This window comes from Acipenser ruthenus, chromosome 6 (genome assembly GCF_902713425.1).
Source record: "Acipenser ruthenus chromosome 6, fAciRut3.2 maternal haplotype, whole genome shotgun sequence".
Lineage (NCBI taxonomy): Eukaryota > Metazoa > Chordata > Actinopteri > Acipenseriformes > Acipenseridae > Acipenser > Acipenser ruthenus.
Window position 1 is genome coordinate 27,268,206 of NC_081194.1, and position 19,557 is coordinate 27,287,762.

General features: G+C 38.3%; 1 long non-coding RNA gene across 1 annotated transcript; it reads right to left on the reverse strand.

The window, feature by feature from the left end:
• Positions 1 to 2,650: 2,650 nt before the first annotated feature.
• LOC117410539 (uncharacterized) lies at positions 2,651 to 6,884 on the reverse strand. The gene is made up of 3 exons (XR_004545699.3): positions 6,652 to 6,884; positions 6,337 to 6,478; positions 2,651 to 5,028 (listed from the first exon to the last, which is right to left on the reverse strand). It is a non-coding gene; the product is annotated as an uncharacterized LOC117410539 (long non-coding RNA).
• Positions 6,885 to 19,557: the final 12,673 nt, after the last annotated feature.

Consider the following 19,557-nt stretch of genomic DNA (forward strand, 5'->3'; position numbering starts at 1 on the left):
GGTGCAGTCTATAACACCAATGGTATTGGGGAACCCAGCAATTAAATGAAAATCCCTTTTTATTTCAATCTGCTGCCCATCAGTATAAGGACACTGAATGTACTGAGGACAAAGAGCAATGATTGAGCCCAAAACCCCTGGCATTAGTGCACTAAAAGAGGCTTGTGAAATGCTACTTATGTCTCCTATCTGTCTTTGAAAGGTACCAGTCGCCAAAAAGGCAGAAGAGTAGAAATTGTGCAGGAAAGGGATGAGTGTGCTGGGTTGGTCTATATAGCCTAGGTCCCAACATATCACACAATTCCAATAGGACTTCATTGGGAAAGCGATATCTTGCAAAAAGTGTTTCTGTACTTTGTGCAAAGAAGTCATAAAGACCCCAAAACACTCTCTCTTGACGAAAAGCGGCATCTTCCAAAAGGGCGAGATCAGCCATTTTCAAGTGGTTTACAATTATTCTGTTAACTTATAGTGAAAATATTTATGTCTTAATAGGCTGCATGTCTGTTTCTACTTATGATATTATTTGGCAATCCACAATGCACAACAGAAAGGTCTAACAACAACAACATCATTGTTTTCTATTTAGTTTGTAATACTCCTGGTGGTGATAATCAATACTGATACCACTGCGTGGATAATAATGATAATATTAGGCTAATTATGTAGACACGTCACACAGCTGTGAACGTAATTGTTTTTCATTATTCAGTGATGGCGTATTATCCATAATAATAGTGGTTCGATTTCTTTTTTCTTGTACCATCATTCTAACACAAGGAAATGATGGTATGCATGGTCCAGAGTGTGTGTGTGTCTACGAACATTTCCACGCAAAGTTGTATGTTGATAAATCTCATACTTTCTGTTAGACTGTGCGTACGCACAGTTTAGAATGACATTTGTGCGTACGCACGATTGATAAATATAGCCCCAGCCACATGGTATATAGGAGAAGAGAAATCCTTTGTCTGATGGAGGGAGTTGGTGAGTGAACACTGTGGTGTTGGGTAATGGTTATATTGATCAATGAAGGCAAATGTCCAGCCTGACTAGTGTTTTGTTTCAACTGTTTATTTTGGCCCTCATGCTGTTGTTTGTTTGTTCCTGTTTATTTATTTGTTTAATAAATGTGCACAACAGCACTTAAACTATACCTCTCTGTTTCTGAGTCTCTCTTCTGTCATTGTGTGACCCTGAGCAAGTCACTTAACCTCCTTGTGCTCCGTCTTTCGGGTGAGATGTAATTGTAAGTGACTCTGCAGCTGATGCATAGTTCACACACCCTAGTCTCTGTAAGTCACCTTGGATAAAGGCGTCTGCTAAATAAACAAATAATAATAAATAATAATAATTTATTTTAAACTGTACTGTGCTTTGTTAATGTCTCTGTGTTTCTATAATATGCTCAACTAAATATTGCTCCATACAGGTAGCTCATGAAACCTGCCTCCTACAGTAGGTCAAATTCAAGTAAAAAAAAAAAAAAAAAACACTTAAATGTCTTCACAAGTAGACAATTTGTGGTTAATTTAAACCTTAGCACTGACTCAGTATGGCATTACCAAACAAAATGCCTAAAAGTGAATCAATATATGACCCAATGCTTCAAGTATTGAATATGGTTTGTGTCTATTAACAAAATCTCTATTTTAGCTATTTGTTAAGTGTGGTTGTCTCTGCAACCAAACAACTGGCTAAAAGGATAAATAGTTACTGTACAATTGCTACAGCAGTTGGACCCTGTCTGCATTATAAAATTGTTCTCAAAGCTCTCATGGACCCCAAGACTAAGCAAGTGCAACTTGAGGAACTAATTTAATTCCACAAGGAGATTACATGTGTACTGTATCACTTGTATACTACAGTATATTCCTGAGGCAACAATATATCCAGTATTTGTACTTATTTTAGTTTGTTTTGGACTTATATGTTTAGTAAAAAATATTTTAAAAAAATAAAACTCCTATATCTAGGCAATATTAATGGGTTTCAGAAGAATAGAACATTGGGAGGTGTGGGGGAATGAGAAAAGAATGGCAAAACAAGGTTTAGATAGATTATTACAAGTGCTTTGTAAGAAAGTCACACCTCTGGCTTTTTTCAGTCTGAGGCACCAATGACACATATTTTCTCTAATAATATATTATAAATATATGTTTTTAAATTTCCTACAACAGGTCACTTTATTCATCATGTAAACACAGTTCTGGAATATTTCAACAGGGAGTTTTCAGAAAATACCACCTAAAATCCAAGTACTTTCAGAAAACTATCAGGTGGATAGACATCTAAGATATATTTTTTAAACAGACTGCCAAGAAAAGACTGTGAGCATCTTGAAATGTGAATAATTTTGAAAACCAGGCCGACTGCCTAACCATAAAGTAGAATAGGTAAGTCAGTGACTGTGATATCAATAAATTAGAATGTGCTTGATCCACAAAACTTGCGCCTCTGTCACAGAAGAAAACAGGACGCTTAAAATACAGAAAAATGTCTAATTCAAACTGGTAAATGGTATGTTAAGTGTGTATCTGGAGATAAGGAAGATAAGAACTGTTGTGTATTCAGAGAAACTCACACAGTGTTTCTTCAATGCAATATTCCTTTTTATTTTGTTTTATTTGTATTTCCAAGTCATCTCAGCATACTTTTTTGTTCCACAAGTCAATTGATCTGCCTCGTGGGCTCACAACAAGTAGATTTATAACCTCGTAGCACACATGTATTGTACACGTGCACGAAACCACACTCATTACACATAGTAACAATGCTAAACAATTGCTGAACACAAAATGTCCATCTCCACAGCAAACCCAGCGATATTGTTTTTGCCTTTAACTAGCTTACAATGTTAAAAGCGTTACCAAAAACCAAACTTTTGATTCATATCAATCTAATAAGTTAAGTGTCAGTATATTTTGTATATGTACCTGTGTATGAATATTTAGATCACAAGGATATATTTTCAATATAGTGTTCTATTTCCTGGTAACTTAGAAGAGTAATATAAATATCTAGAACAGAGAATAGTCACATCACAGTTCTACCACTTGAAACCCATAAAACCATGCTGATCTATTTTAGCCCTGTTGATTCCCATCCTTGACAAGACCTACATTTAGCTGTTAAAGCAGTGAGACGGGAAGTGGGTTTGGTTTTCAAATATGTATGTAGATTTACATACATTCTGAAAAGGCCACACCACAAGCATTCAGTTTTTCCATATACGAGGTGGAAAAAACAAATACACCCCTGAGCTGTCTGAAAAGTGGTAGGTAGACCTTCTTCTAAAATGAGCAAACGATTACGTAATTATCAGTTCATCAAGAATGGAGTGTTATATGTATATACATGCGGTATTGTTAGAGAGATAGTAGCACATTCACAGAAATAAAATGATCAAACAGTAAAGCCCCCTTAACATGACCGCAAACCAGATATCAATCGACTAAAATAGTACGAAGTGTGAGATGAGATCACACAAAAGGCTAAGGGCTTGTTAAAAGTGAAACTGTCAGCTCTTATTTCACCTGAGTTCATGGGATAGTAGCTACTCAAAGTAAAGATGTTGTATTTGGTATACTTTGGTATAAAAATCTAATTCTCACTTTATTATACCAGTGATACGTTCCAGTGTATTTAATTGGCAGGTAGATTTTAATTTAAAATAAATAGACCTAAATAGCAAATTCTATAACTGTTATGAGTTCCTGTTTTGATTCTTGACATTTCTGAGTCTGTTTTTCATTTTATTTAGCACAAGAAAATGCATGAATCACCTCCCAGTTGTAACTGGGCAGTGATGACTGTCAATATCAAGAGCCAATCCATCCAAAAAGGAGGAGGGACTAAACACTGTAGTTTTTAGAATATAACATGGCTAATGTTAGATGACTACATCAGTTTTTGTTGCAAAAAAAAACAGGTTAGTATTTATGTCGTTTGTGACTTGTGACTTACAACACTGCAGGAAGGCTAGCAGTTGACGGGCCGATCGCTCTGTAAGTATATCATATTTAATTTGTATAGTGAATGATTGCCAGTTGAGGTTGAAACGTAAGCGAGTTGTGTTGGTGTAACAATCTAGCAACTCGCACAGGGCACAGCTGACTGCATTTAGGGTAATTTGCAACCAATTGTGTAGAGCATCCAGCTCTCAACCTGCAGGGCATTATATAAGCAGTGGCGCTTACCCAGCACTTATCGCCAGCTCACCAAAGGGCCTCATCATCAAAGGACCTCATTATCAGAGGGCCGGTAGTCTACACTGTGGTAGTCCACACAAGGATTGGCCAATGTGGATTGGCTGCAAAAACTTCTATCCAAGCATCGATCTGACGGCTCCAACTCCAAACCAGGTTTGTAGGCATTCCTTTTTCTTTTCTCTTCTTTAATGTTCTCGCTCCTCTGTACCTGTGTTTTCGTCTCCCTCTCACACCACCCCCTCCTGTACCCATTCTACTTCCTTTCCTCTACTGCGCCTTACCATGACTATCTTTAATATTCCCATAATCCTCTCCTTTCATTCCTGTCCTCTGTCTCCTCCCTGCCACTGCAACTCTAACTCCTCTAACCTCATCTCCCTGCCTCTTCCTTTTTCCTCCGCTCACCCCCCGCGCTCTCTCTGGCACCCTCTGGAATTGTCGCTCGGCTTCCAGCAAAGCTGACTTCATCTCTGCCTTTGCCTCTCATCTCTCTTGACTTCCTAGCTCTCACTGAAACCTAGATCTCCCCTGATAACACTACCACTCTGGCTACCCTTCCCTCTCTCTATGTCCTTTTCCACTCTCCTCACCCTCTGGACGGGGTGGGGGAACAGGACTTCTACTCTCTCCCTCCCTGCTCTTTTCGGTCCCCCTGCTCTCTCCTTTCTCTCAATTAGCACTTTTGAGTTTCACGCTGTTGAAATCACCTCGCCTTGTCGCCTCCTCCTCATTGTTCTCTACCGTCCTGCCCGCCTCTCCCCGCCCCAGCCCTGGCTCTCCTCCTTGCTCTGCTTGGCTTGTACTGATCTGGGCACTGCTGAAAAGAAATGGAAGAAAAGAAAATCTCTATGCTGCCTTGGATCTCTATTGCTCGCTCCTCGCTTCCTTCTCTTCTACATTCACCTCTGACAAAAGCTTCTACTTCCACTCTATCATTCAGTCTTCTATCAACAATCCCCATAAACTTTTCTCTACCTTATCCCCCTCCTTAGCCCTCCCCTCCTCTTCCACCCTCCTCCATCTCAGCTGATGACTTTGCCTCCTTCTCCAAAATCGCAGACATCCGCAAACTCCCTCGCCTCACTACCTCGCCTCCTTCCCCACCCATACCTTGTCCTCTGCTCACTCCCTCCTGACCCCTACTATCTTACCCTCCTTCTCCATCTTGCCTGATCTCTGCTCCCTGCTCCAGAACCATAAACCCACCACGTGTGCTCGGGACCCACTCCCCGCTCACCTCAGGCTGCTGCCCCTGCTCTACTCCCTTTTATATACTCTCTCTTCAATACCTCACTGTTCTCTGGCTGCTTCCCCTCTGCCTTCAAACAAACCTGCATCACCCCATCTTAAAAAAAACGTCCCTCATCCCTCCAGAACTACCATACTGCCTCCCTACTCCCATTCCTCCCTAAAACCTTCGAGCGAGCGGTACACCGCCAGCTCTCCGCTTTCCTGTCAACACATTCCCTGCTCAACCCCCTCCAATCTGGATTTCGCCCGGCATACTCCACTGAAACTGCTCTTCTCTCCATCACAAACTCTCTACTCTTTGCTGGTGCCACCTTTCTCTCCTCTGTCCTTATTCTTCTCGACCTCTCTGCTGCCTTTGACACAGTTGACCACTCTATTCTCCTGTCCTCCCTTGGACTAGTAAAGTAATAATAAACAATGTATGTTTCAATGGGCAAACAGTTTATGATTATTTAAAAATACATTTGATATATTTAACAAACATTTTTGATATGAGTAAATCGTGTACATATCAAGAGTTGTGTATGTTACAAATGACAGCCAAGAAATAATTTGTCATAAATAATGTATCACAGTGTGTAAATGGACTGTGTCACTGTTGATGTGGAGAGAGGGGGGATTTGTGTAACTGTTGTGTTCTGTTTAAAGGGTAAGAGGAGTGGCCTGTGTAATATGGTGGGCGGGGGGATTATAATGTTATGACAGAGAAGGGGGACTGTTTTGTTTGTGACCGGTATAGAGGGAGGGGGGTTACTGCTCAAATTGAAAACTGAGAATGGGGAAGATTTGGCAACACTGGAGCACTGCTACCATGATAGTAAAATCTATTTGAATTTAAATTTGCAAATCGTTAACATTATATACAGTTAGTTACCTGATAGTAGAGGGGTGAACCTCACTGAACTGCCCCAAATATTGTGTCACATTGTTCTCTGTCTAGGGTCAGGAGATATGAGAGAGGACTGTTCTTCAGTAGCTGCAGCTTGTTGATTTGTTCTCTCACTGGTGTAACAACCCTATGAAATAATCATATGCAATGACACATCATGTGCATCATTAATCAAACACATGAAATACTTAATAAAATATAATCTAACACTAGGTGTAATTATATATATATATATATATATATATATATATATATATATATATATATATATATATATATATATATATATATTAGTTTTACCTCTGTTTTGTGAGAACTGAGAGAATGGGGGGCTGTTTTCTCTGCTTGTCAGCCTTAGATTTGGCCAGGATCATACAGGTGACAGATTCTGGGTTGATCTTTGATCCCCTTGGCTTGTGCCACTGCTGAGGAAGACTCCTGGAGGTCAGCTCTGCTGGAACTTCTTTCAGACCTTGCTGCTGATAGTTTATCAGAGTGTAGACCAGCGCCAGGAGGTGTGAGCATAAACCAGAGAATCTAAAGATCAGAATACAAATTATTATTATTATTATTATTATTATTATTATTGTAGACATTAGGCTGTACTGGATGAAAGATGACCTTGACTTTTGTTACCGGCCTCGCCTATGGCTCGGGATGCATAACTCCAGTCGGGGTCATCATTAAGTCTTTTTCCATCCAACTTTTAAGCTTTGTAAAACTTATGTGAATAAGAAAATATATGCAACAAACGCTGTGGAAAACAGTTTAGTCTACTTTTAAGAAGTTTTTACTCGCATGACAAGCTTGCTTGTTAGAGCTGGTTTTTTATAAATTACAGAAATTAACACTGTCACATCACTGTGCCATGTTCACAACGCAGTGCACTGAAGCTTGTCATGGTTTGAACACTTTGTGCATCAAAATAGCCAATCACAACAATAGGAAGGGCTGTAAAACATGACAGTATTTGGAAACATATTTTCTATTGAAATACGGCTATTTTCACTTTAAGTTCACCACAGGTTCCTTTCCGGTTTAAGTGATGCCCGTCAGCTTCCAGTGTATTAAAGGGGGAATTTGGAAATACAACAATTCAGAGAAACTTTTAGGGTCAGTTGCAGCTTACCACTGATTTACTCCACATCAAGTGGACTGAAATGCGGACTAGAAAATCCTGTATATCTGTACTCACTTAATCCTGATTGCAGCGCACCAAACAGATGATCCTTTTTTGGCTTCAGCCAAAAGTTTTGCATCGCCCTATAGAATTAACACATTGTACTTCAGAAAGTCGAACGACACTTGAGAGACAGCCCTGCTTGCGATACACCGTTGGAAAGAGGAGAGTCAGAAACAAGGTCCTATTTGTGCATTTCCAGTAGAGGACCATGTTAGGAGATAACATTGAATGCAAATGTTTTGCAATGTTACTGTTGCGCTGTAAGAAATACCTACCTCAGTGCAGTAAGCAAACATTTTCACACAAAATCTTTACAAAATAAGAGAAATGGCGACATCGAAGGACCTATTTTCTAATAAATATGTATTTGTTTTTCGTGTTTGTGGATCAGTAAAAAGGGTTATGTTGCCATGGTCGCCACCATGCTGGTCATTCAAGCCACAGTGAACAGCCCCATCTTGTGCTACTTGATCAGGATCCCTGGGATGAATAATTTGAATGCCTTCTTTTTTTCTTATGTGCATTTGCAATTTATTTTTGGTTGCTTTTGTCCCTTTTGTATATATGGCCATAATTCCTTTATTTATTATCCAATTTGTTAAAAAAAAAAAAATGGCAGAAATTGTACACTGCCAGATTTGAGCTGGTCTTGCTAATATTTTTTACAAACAATAAATGTTTTTTTCTAAAAAGCATCTCTCTTTTTCTGTGGTTTTTGTTATCTGTATTGAACAGAGTGAGTTTCAGACAATTTAACTTTTTTTTTATGGAAGCCTAATGTGTGCACATTCATGTCATGTATGACATGTACCTGTAACCTTTATAGTTAAAGAGGTATAGCCACAAATCTAACAACAGGCAAAAATAGCTTTGACCTTAACATATTAAATTACATACCACTTTGTAATTTTCGATATGCTTAACAAAAAACTGACAAATAAAAAAAAAAAAATATATATATATATATATATATATATATATATATATATATATATATAAAGGGGTCCCTGTACACAAAGAAAGCTGAATTTTTATGACATCAAACATATTTAAGTAAAAATAAATGTCATGTCTTTTTCATGCACATTTCAAACTGGCGGATCTGACTGTAGTTGCATTTAAGCTGCCTACACTGCTGCATAGGCACAGAAAAGTTTAATTGTGTGATAATAGACCATTAGTTGTTCATAGTTATAGGATATTAACTGAAATTGTATTGCGTTAAACTGAAAACAGTATCAAAGGTACATGATTAAAACGTTTAGATAAAATGTAGGACATTTGTATATTGTGCGATACTTTATTCTCACGGATCTGAATGCCCGAATGTGATGGACATAAGAAATGTACAGAATAAAGTTTTCAGATGTACTTGCCATTTTAGAGGAAAAATGCAGCTGTCTTTGCAAACAAATGATTAGGAAAAGCAAGCGTACTAAGTTAGTCTTAACCTTCACAGTACTAAGTTAATCCACTTGAACACGATCATCACAAATCTGATTTAGTACACTGCAATCAGGATCTTGTTTAGTCTGATTTAGCAGATGATCTACCTGTGATGATTAACTTCTGGTACACTTCGACCAGGATTAGATGGTGTACTAACTTTAGTCCAATCAAGTGGACTAAAGTCCACTAGTTAAGACACATCAAGTGGACGAAATTCGGTACACTGCAATTGACCCTAAGGGTTTGTCTACTTCAGAAGGAAATTCCTGTTTCTGCAATCAGGCTAGCTTCTAAACAAAATTCAGAAAAGCTTGATTAGTGGGTTTAATTTATTGCACAGTCAAAAGATATATAAAGATATATAACACATATTTAACACATTTCATCTCCTTTTAATATTAATAGTTTAGTAGTAGAAAGCGGCTGAAAAAATCCTAGTATCTATTAATCACAGCACACTAATGATCCAAGCAGAAACTGCAATAGAAAAAAATATACAAAACAAATACCATGTCATATTAAACGGTAAGAAATTAAATATTTTGATGAAAAAAATAGATTCTATGAAGTAACCATTTAATACATAGAAATATTGAGATTTTGGACGTTGGAAGTTATTCACATTTTAAAGACTTAAAAATCTGATCACCTTACTTAGTCTATGAATGGAGCTGCCAGCACTTTAGGTTAAAGATATAAGAATTATCTAGTCAAAATGTTTAGTACAGTACATTTTTAAAATACTGTTAGTAAATCTACAATTGGCTGCCCTGCTCGCCTACATTTCCCACTACATAATATAATAATAATAATAATAATAATAATAATAATAATAATAATAATAATAATAATACTGCACTACTAACCGGTTTCGTTGTCTTTTACAATGTGTTGCGCCTTTAGAGCTATTAAACATTTAACCACACAAACATACTTAAATATTTTAGGACAGACAAAAAGTTATATACTGTATATAAATATATATATATATATATATATATATATATATATATATATATGTGTGTGTGTGTGTGTTTTGCGATTGATGATTACTGGGATAATCTTACATCGATTTCAAAACTGCTGAATTGACGATATGAACCCGATCACGCTCTGTTCGCTCACCCAGTACTATGACTACTACTTATCACATGGTAGAGCCATCATCGAGAGGGCACTATCGCTATTAGAAAACTATTTTTACCATTGTTTTCTTTAAAAAACAATGGTAAAAATGTACCTTGATCTTGTACTGATTCGTCGGGTACCTTTCCGCTGAGTAAAGACGTTCTAAGAAAATAGTCCCGAACATTTATTTATGTATTTATTTATTTATTTATTTATTAAATTTAGTGGTCGCCAACTATTTTCATTGTTTTCTCCCCAATTTAGTAATGTCCAATTATTTTTAGGCTCAGCCTACCGCTACTACCCCTGTGGTGATTCGGGAGGGGCGAAGATGAACACATGCTGTCCTCCGAAGCATGTGCCGTCAACCATCCGCTTCTTTACACACTGCAGACTCACCGTGCAGCCACCCAGAGCTACAGCGTTGGAGGACAACGAAGTCGACCTAGGGGTCGCTGGTGCGCGGTGAGCCGAGGACACCCTGGCCGACCTAGCTCTCCCTCCCCCCGGGTGGCGCTCGGCCAATTGAGCACAGCCCCCTGGGAGCTCCCGTCCTCGGTCGGCAAAGGAATAGCCTGGACTCGAACCGGCGACGTCCAGACTATACGGCGCATCCTGCACTCCACGCGGAGCGCCTTTTTGCTCAAGCCTAGTGTTGTCAGTAGACAGCAGCAATAATACAGCTATGCTAATTAAATACATATTTTGGTACAAACATGACTTTTTAGGTAACCATGATAGATGCTACTTAAAGCAATCAGCTATCCGATGACCAATCATCACAAAGATAACAAACGGAAGTGTAATGGGCTTCAATATTTATTTATGTATTTATTGCAAAGGGGATTTTTTTTTATTTGTAGTAGCTTCAATATGTTTTATAACCTTGCTTGTAAAACAATTTAACTATAAAGCACTTTTTATGAGTCAAATGGCAATAATCTGAAACGTTGAATAAATAGTCAATGAAGCTTGCCAATAAATGATTGCTTGGTTGGCCTTTAGTTACAGTAGAAAGTTGCAAAAGATTACATCACAAACTGCTGAAGTCTGTTAAGTATAAGAATAAATATGCGTTTCTGGTCAATTGTACAGCGTTTTAGTGTGAGAAAGCAATTTACCCACCCTTTAAAGTCGTACATTGTTTTAGAAACGCACTTCCTAACTGGAAGACAGTGGACACAGACAACAGTGCTGGAATATGAATAAATGCACTGATGCGCCGGTTTATTGTATAATAAAAAGCTTGAACAAGGTAAGGTAAAAATGTCCTTTCTCCTTTTTCTCCCAACGTTTTTTTTTGCAGACCCCAGGCACTTTTATCCATGCATATTTATGTTACAGGACATCTGAGTTTAATGACTATTAACTTGTTTTGTCAACATGGAAATATACTAGGGAACACATTAATTTTAAAGTCTGTATTTATGTATCATTTATATTAAATGATTTATTGATATTTTAAAATGGACTAGTCGTAGCATCGCACTCAAAAAAAAAATGTTTCTACTAACTTGTGTTTTTCAGGCACAAGAAAAGCGAATCGAACTTACATCAAAAACAAAAGTCAATTTAGTAGAAACAATTGGGGACCCCCACCTCTTATACAGTTGTGCCTATTTGCTTTGTGCTGGCCAAGGTTGCCCCGATGGTTTCTTGAAACTTGTCTTGTGTTTTTTATATAGCCACTTTAAATGGCTGGGCACTTTTGATAAGTTGGGTTTTTTTTCACATTTCCAATGTGTTTTTGTTTCAGATATAAATTGCTGTTAGGTAAGTTTATTAGCATTTCTGAGGAGAGGAACAAAGACCAAATGGAATATTTCATATGAAAGGGGATCTCTGTTCTTTAACTGTTCTAGCTCCATTTCTAAAGGCGGTATTTCCATACATCTTCCTTAATGATCTTGCAGATTTTTTTTACACATTCAATCTATGATCATGAATAAATCTATGATGGCTATTTAAGAAACTTCACCCAAAGTCATAGTCAAGTTGTATTTTTGGGTGTGTAAATCAGATTTAAACAAGATCAAACAGGTTGCTCACAATTCATTCTGAGTAGTTTTCAATTTAAATGCCAGTAACAGGTATCCTTGCTAAACAAGTTTATTGTTCATTTTTTAATGCAAATAGGTGTTACCTTACTTTGTACACAAGTACAGAAATGACATAATGTGGTTACACAGAAAAATGAAAACACAACCACACAACATCTGATAATAATATGAAAAAAGTTCTAAAACCACAATGCGGGAAACTTTATAAACTGTGGAAAATCCTATAACTAGCTGACTGCATAACATCAAAGTACAGTAATTACTTGCTATTATTACAATTATTGGTGCCAACTATGTGGTAATACCCATGAGCAAAACCACCCCTGTTACAGAAGACAAATATGAATCAGTGCAGGTAATTGAGCAATATAATAGTCTGGGAACATAGTTAAATAGTTTCATCATGTTTTGTTCTGGCCTTCTCACAATTATGTGTCTACACTAAAATACAAAGAAAAACAATGGATTGCCATTTTTACATTTAAATGCAAGATGACAGTCATTTGGTGATGCTGGCTAAGGTACTACTCTGGCATATTTAGACAATGCACAAACAGTAAATCTGCTATTTAAACTTTCTGCCATCAGGTTTTTTGGCACACTTATAGTTCATATACTCAAACTTTTACAAGTGACATTTACAAGTCTATGTATAATTTCTGTGAAGTGTTGTACAGTATTCGTTTATTTATTATGAGGTTGTTCATTAGGTATGTAACAAAGACCACGTTAAAAGCCCATGAGGAAATAACTTTTTTTTTTCCTGTACAAAATTGTCACTCAAAAAATCCTTATGAAAATAAAGGTTGATCCACTTTTTATTTTAGAGTTTGAATATGTTTGCTAGTTGTAGCTGGAGCATATGTTTTATTATATCTGTTCACAGAGGTAAGCTTGTGTCCTAACACATAAAACTATATTTGATGAATGTAAATAGATTGAACTGTCTTCTGATAACGTGCACAGAAGTGTTCACTATTGAAATATGTAGTTATAACAGGTGAGTTCTGTTACAGTGTGGGTATCTGCGGAGAAACAAGAGAGACACAAAGGGTTTGACGCTGAAATGCCGCTCAGATGTCCAGGTTTTAGGAGAACATATGCACATGTGTACATAATAATAAATACAAAACAAAACACTGTACAAAAAAACTAGAAAACAAAAGGTGGCCAAGCTCGAGCCATGTGCTACTCCTGCTACACAGGGAGGTCCCGCACCAGGAACCTTCTCCCTCATACAAAAATAAACTCTTGTGGGATTGAAATCCCCTAAATTAACACCTGGCCACTGCCACAGTAGTGAAAAAACCAATGAATTACATTGCCATGTACCTGTCGAATTGAACTGAATTACTATTAACCTGAATTGCCCACTGTCCTAAACAAAAGACAAAGTTATTGAAGGAATGTTTTCCAAACTGTGTTTGGATGGATAAATAACATTTTGAAACTTATTGTAGCTAACAAAATAATTAATAATTCTTACCTGTTGTGCACTTCCATTCATAATAAAGGTCCCACATGTTCAGTTTTGAAAGAAGCACAGTAAACATTTGTTTTATTTTTGAAACCAGCCATGCTTTCAGATAGTGTTGCACTTCCTTGGCCTTGAGAGTGAAATTGTCCTTACCCCTTCAGTATCATTAACCATCCAGCTGCTTCTCCTATTAACTGACTGACTGGCATGCTTTCAGCCAGTAACATGCTTTGACCCAGAAGACGGAGGTGAATTGATCTAAACGTGCAAGTGTATCCGCTTTCTTCAGAGTAAGGCATGGAACCGAGAACTTTCTTTAACCTAATGTACTACCAGTTCTTTAAAAACTAAACATTTGAGGCCTTTGTAACTAATGGAAGTGAACCCATAGAGGTCCACTTTCCTAAACAAAAGACGGACCTTTATTCACAATACTTTAACTCATTCATTATTGAAGGAATGATTTTATAAAGTTTGTTTGGATAGATTAAATAAGATTTTAATGAATGAAACATTTGATCGATCAAAACATTCTTGAAACAACTAATGAGTTAAAGGTTTGGGGATAGGGCCTTGTGACAGTGATCTGTGCTTACTATCAGGCGCATGCGTGATCCTTGGGGGGGGGGGGGGGGGGGTTGGAAGTCAATTATGGCGTTGACACAAAGGTTGAGTGAGGGGTGCATTTGCTCAGACCTCTTTGATTGGTTGAGGAGCGGGTCTTGGGGGAACAATCGACCCAATAAAAATGATCATCTACAAGAAGCTCTGGCCGGAGATCTGAACTAAACATAGAGAGCGAAAGTCTACAGACCAGGAATAAAAAGAAAGAAGGAAACTGCCGGTGCCTGATAAAGCAGCAGAGGCGGCTGAGGAAGTCAGCTGCTCAATTTTAGTTTTTTACATTCCCATACTGGTAAAAATACAGTCCCTGGGACGTTATTTATTTGAGCTCATGGGGATCTGGGCAACCCCATAAAAGTGTACTGAGGGAACAGAACAGCGTCCTTGTACATCATACCTTGCAAGGCTAGCGGAGGCTGTGAGGTCCTGCTTAAGTAACATTGTTTAAATCAGTGAATCACCCCACACCCTCGCTCAGGCCTCAAAAGCACTTTTTGTGTGAATAGGCCTTACAAGTAAAAGGTTGCATGCTGTATGTAAAGTGATCAGTTGCACAACTTTATTTTTTGGTTTATAGTTGTATACGCTGTGACGCTTACTGATTTACAGGATTAAAACTTGAACCTGATGTTGTGAAAATCATAATAAATACAAAAAAGAGTTAGGTATATTGTATTTAAAAAAACATAGTTGAATTTTTATCCCTTTGACTTCACACACCATGTCCCCCTTCCTCCGTGATTTTTAGAACAAAAATCTGTGACAAAATCCCAGCCTTGTTTACTAAAGATAATGACAGACTGAAGGAAAGAACTGACAACACCAGCAGGGTCAGCTTAATTGCAAGAAGAAAAAAAAACTACACACACTTTTGTTGCGCAACTAGTGTGGATCACTCAGGTGTGGACCTGGCTTAACTGACTTACTGTCTCTGTAACAGTACTAAGTTTACTTACAGCATGATTTGTACAGTCTCACATCAGTGTGGAAAAACACTGAACTGAAAACCTCTAGCTGTCATCCTGAAGTATATGTTTGTCTGAGGCCTGCAAAGCCTAATGGAATGTATTCTGTTACTTAACAGGCTAAGTATGTGTGAGGGTAAGAGCTTCCTGATTGAGGCATAACAGGACAGTCAGGAAGGAATAACACAGTCAGGGTGTTTTTCTGCTGCATATGAGTGCAATCCCCTAGAGCAGTGGTTCCCAACCCTGGTCCTGGGCTCCCCCTGTGTCTGCTGGTTTTCATTCAAACTGAACTCTCAATTACTTAACTAGACCCTTAATTGAACTGATAATTTGCTTAATTATACCTTTTTGGTTAATTAGCTATAACATTTTATAAGTAACTTGAACTCTGCAACTGTGTAATAACTGAACACAATTAAACATGTCTACTTAAGTACATTGATTGATTTAAACTTGATTTAAACTTGAACCATAAGTGTGCTAGTTGAGGATAATCTCAGAAACTTTACTCGACAATACAGTTAAACCTAAAAGTATTCCTGCTTTAAATGGCAAATAAGAAGCACTAAGAAAACTGCACTTCACTGAATAAGCATAAAGTTGTCTCCACAAAGAACAAGTTTTGCAGCCTTCCTCACCAACAAAAATGCAGACCATTCACATAAGGCTGCATGCACCATTGTGTTTTTTTAGGTGGTTCACAAAAACAATTACACATGTGCAGTGACACAAAACTTAATAGTGCATGCCAATTAAACAGGTATTTCAAGTTTCAGCATTTCAGATTATTGCCATTTGATTCATACCATGATAGTACTTTATAGTTTGGTTGTTTTATAAGCAAGGTTATAAAAAAAAAATACTGACGCTACTACAAATAAAAAATGCAGCCCTTTGCAATAAATAAATACAATAAAATAAATAACGAAGCCCTTTGCAAAGCACAGATATATTTATTCATCCTATACACTTTTTTATCTTTGTGATTGGTCATCAGATAGCTGATTGCTTTAAGCCAAGACTTTTCTGCCCCTTAGCAATAAGATGCAATTCACTGTACTCTGGCATTAAATAGCATTTATCATGGGTAAGGCTACGATTTTGTCACAGAGGTCAAAAGTCAGTGAAATCTTGGAAATGGATGATGGATGTAAAACACATTTGGTTAGGCACTTCCTTTATTTCCATAAAAAAATGCAATATGTCATGCACTTAAAATACACATATGCGAGTATCTGTACATTGTTTGATTGTGTACGCACGCAGCATTTACGTGTAGCTATGTAGGTCAGCGAATGAGATTTGTATTTTGTAGCTGAGCGAGCATGTAAATGAACACAGATCATAGGTTACTGTTGATCTTCACATACATACAGCGCTTGTTAATTTATTGTTTGAAACAAAAAAGTGGGCTTACATCTTCCAAAAATATTAATTAATACTTACATTTTATTTCTTGAAACTTTTTTTCATACAATGTAGTGTACCCTATTAGTCTGTTGAAAAGAAATACTCACTTTCTCTAAAACTAAACATTGCGAAACAAAATTACATATATATTCTTGTTTCCTACAAACTGTAGATAAAATTAGAGGTCTTTTTTCTGATCTTTGTGGTGCCCCGTTTCCTGGACACAGTGCCTGCCTGTGTGACTTTTCAACTCAGTTTTTTTGTTTATTTTTATTTTTAAAGGGGCAGTGCTCTGTAGGCTATTCAGAAACAACCAATTTAAACGCCTTGTTCTTATTATAGAAGAAAACATATATACAGTTTCATTTTGAACACACTAATAAAAACATTAATTTGACATGCTCATTTTGTATATATACTGATGCACAATGAAAACGCAACAGTCTACGTTTTACATCAGTAGCTCATTGGGCTCATACACAATATGTTATTTACATTTTAAATAGTGAGCAGATAGGTTTGTTGATCGTTTGAGTAGTATTATTCCTTGGGATAACAAAATACTGAGCTCAAGTCATGTGATTTCATAAAAACGTCAGTTGCTCAGTGTTTGGCCAAAATTGGTTAAAATTGCCAAAATGAGTTGATTAAGAATCTGTATAATTTTGAAAAGAAATTATTTTAATTAATGCAAGAACAGCGAAAGATACGACCATAATTAAAGGCGGCCTGTCTGTGAGAGAAGTTGCCCGGAGAATGAGATGTTCTGCTTCAACAATCAGCAGACTAGACCAGAGAAACCAGGAAACCGGCTCTGTGAGAGACAAGCCACGTCCTGGAAGGCAGAGGGTCACCACACCGGCCCAGGACCGTTATGCTGACTGTTGTGGTGTTCAAGCCAACCAGTGGGAAGTGTGATGGAAGTGTGAGGAATCTCCTTTAACACAAGAATGCCTTTGGTGCAGATTGAGGGCAACCTTACTGCTCAGCGATACATTGACGAGGTCCTTGAGGGAACAGTTTTTCCGTTCCTGCAAGCCAATCTGTAAGTGTCGGTTTTCCAGCAGGACAATGTAAGACCACACAGTGCTAGGATTACAAATGCACGACTTCAAGAAAACAACGTCGAGGTCTTGCCATGGCCAGCTTTTTCTCCAATAGAACATCTGTGGGACCAAATCGCCAGTGCCATCCACAGGAGACAACCGCGACCAGCCAACCTTTGTCAGCTGGCTGCAGCTGTCAGCAAGAGTGGCGGAACATCCCACAGCAGTCTATCCACAGGCTGATCAAGTCTATGCGTCAACGCTGCCAGGATTGTGTTAATGCTCAGGGAGGTCATACCTAATAATAACTTTGTAATGTTTTCATTTTGACAGTGTATCACGTTTCATACTGAAAACTTATCATAATTCTTTGATCTGCATTTTGTTCACATTTTCTGTGATTTTGTTTGATATCTATTATTTAAAATATTTGATTAAATCCATTAGACCTGAGTGTTGTGTTTCCTTTGTGCATCAGTATATATGTTCATTTATGCCTGATGCACACAGAGAAATAGGAACAGTTTATTTCAGACCCCTTCTGTTTCGCTACGTGGCTGGTGTGAAAGCCTGCATCATACAGTATTCTAAAAAAAAAAAATGTTGCATTGGTGTGAAAGGACCTTTAACTAAGTTTTGTACTCTAAAGTAAAACTTGTTAGCAGTCAAAAGCAATAGTCTTTATATTATTGGTTTTGGTGTATGTGGCAATGTGCCCCGCCCCTGTGTGCATATTATGTGTTGTATGTTGCGTGCGTGTGTAAATGTTGGTGTATAGTCATTGGTACACGGGATATAAACGGGTCTGTGTTTCACATGTATTTAAAATTGTATAATTATATTTAGGCACAGGATTGCACTTCACGTACATTTAAAGTATGTAATAATATGTGAGCACGGGGTTGCACAGAATTAATTCACGTGCTGGGATTCAAGTGAATAATTAATTAGTAATTGAATCCCAGCACAACAGTATATATAGATGCACATTTCTTTCAGTCAGGGTTGGGTGTTCGAGAGTGGAGAACGGGAGAGAGAGAGAAGGAGAAAGAAAAGCGAAATAAAAAACATACAGTGTTTGTTCTCACCGTGTTTGTTTGTCTCCGTGCACCGTTTGTTAAGTGTTAGTTCGTTTTGTCTGTCTATTTATTTTGGCCTAAAGTGCCGTGTCCTGTTTTGTTTTGTGTTCAAACCTTTTATTTTCTGTGCTGTTAATTATTAAATGCTGAGCGCGATCACGCGCTCAGCTTAACCAAAACTCCAAGTCTCTGTGTGTTACTTCCTGGCTCTGGTCTGACGCCACCCACTCCGGCCGTCTTTGTGACACGTGGTGTCAGAAGTGGGATCTACAGCGCCTCCAGGACTCAGGCCAGAGCAGGAACCGCATATTTGGATTTAAAAAAAAAAAGAGGAAAATGGCAGAAGACGCCATCAAAGTGCGGGACTGGATCCTGGAAAATGCTGGGCTGGAGGCCCAGTCTATACCAGTAGCCGTCCGGTTCCTGCGGTTGATGGACAGCGAGCGATGGCAGGCGTATGCCAGGGAACACACTCTAAGCACCTGGGAGGAAGGTGTGGAGTTGGTCCTCAGCTACCTGGAGGCAGTTATAAGTGGAACAGCAGCCCAGGTAGCAGGTCCACCAGCAGAGGAAGAATGCCTGCTGTCCCCGTCTCCGCCAGCAGAGGAAGAATGCCTGCTGGTTTTGCCTCCACAGCCCAAGCGGGAGGAGCCAGAGCGTCCACAGCCCGAGCGGGAGGAGCCAGAGCGTCCACAGCCCGAGCGGGAGGAGCCTGAGCGTCCACAGCCCGAGCGGGAGGAGCCTGAGCGTCCACAGCCCGAGCGGGAGGAGCCTGAGCGTCC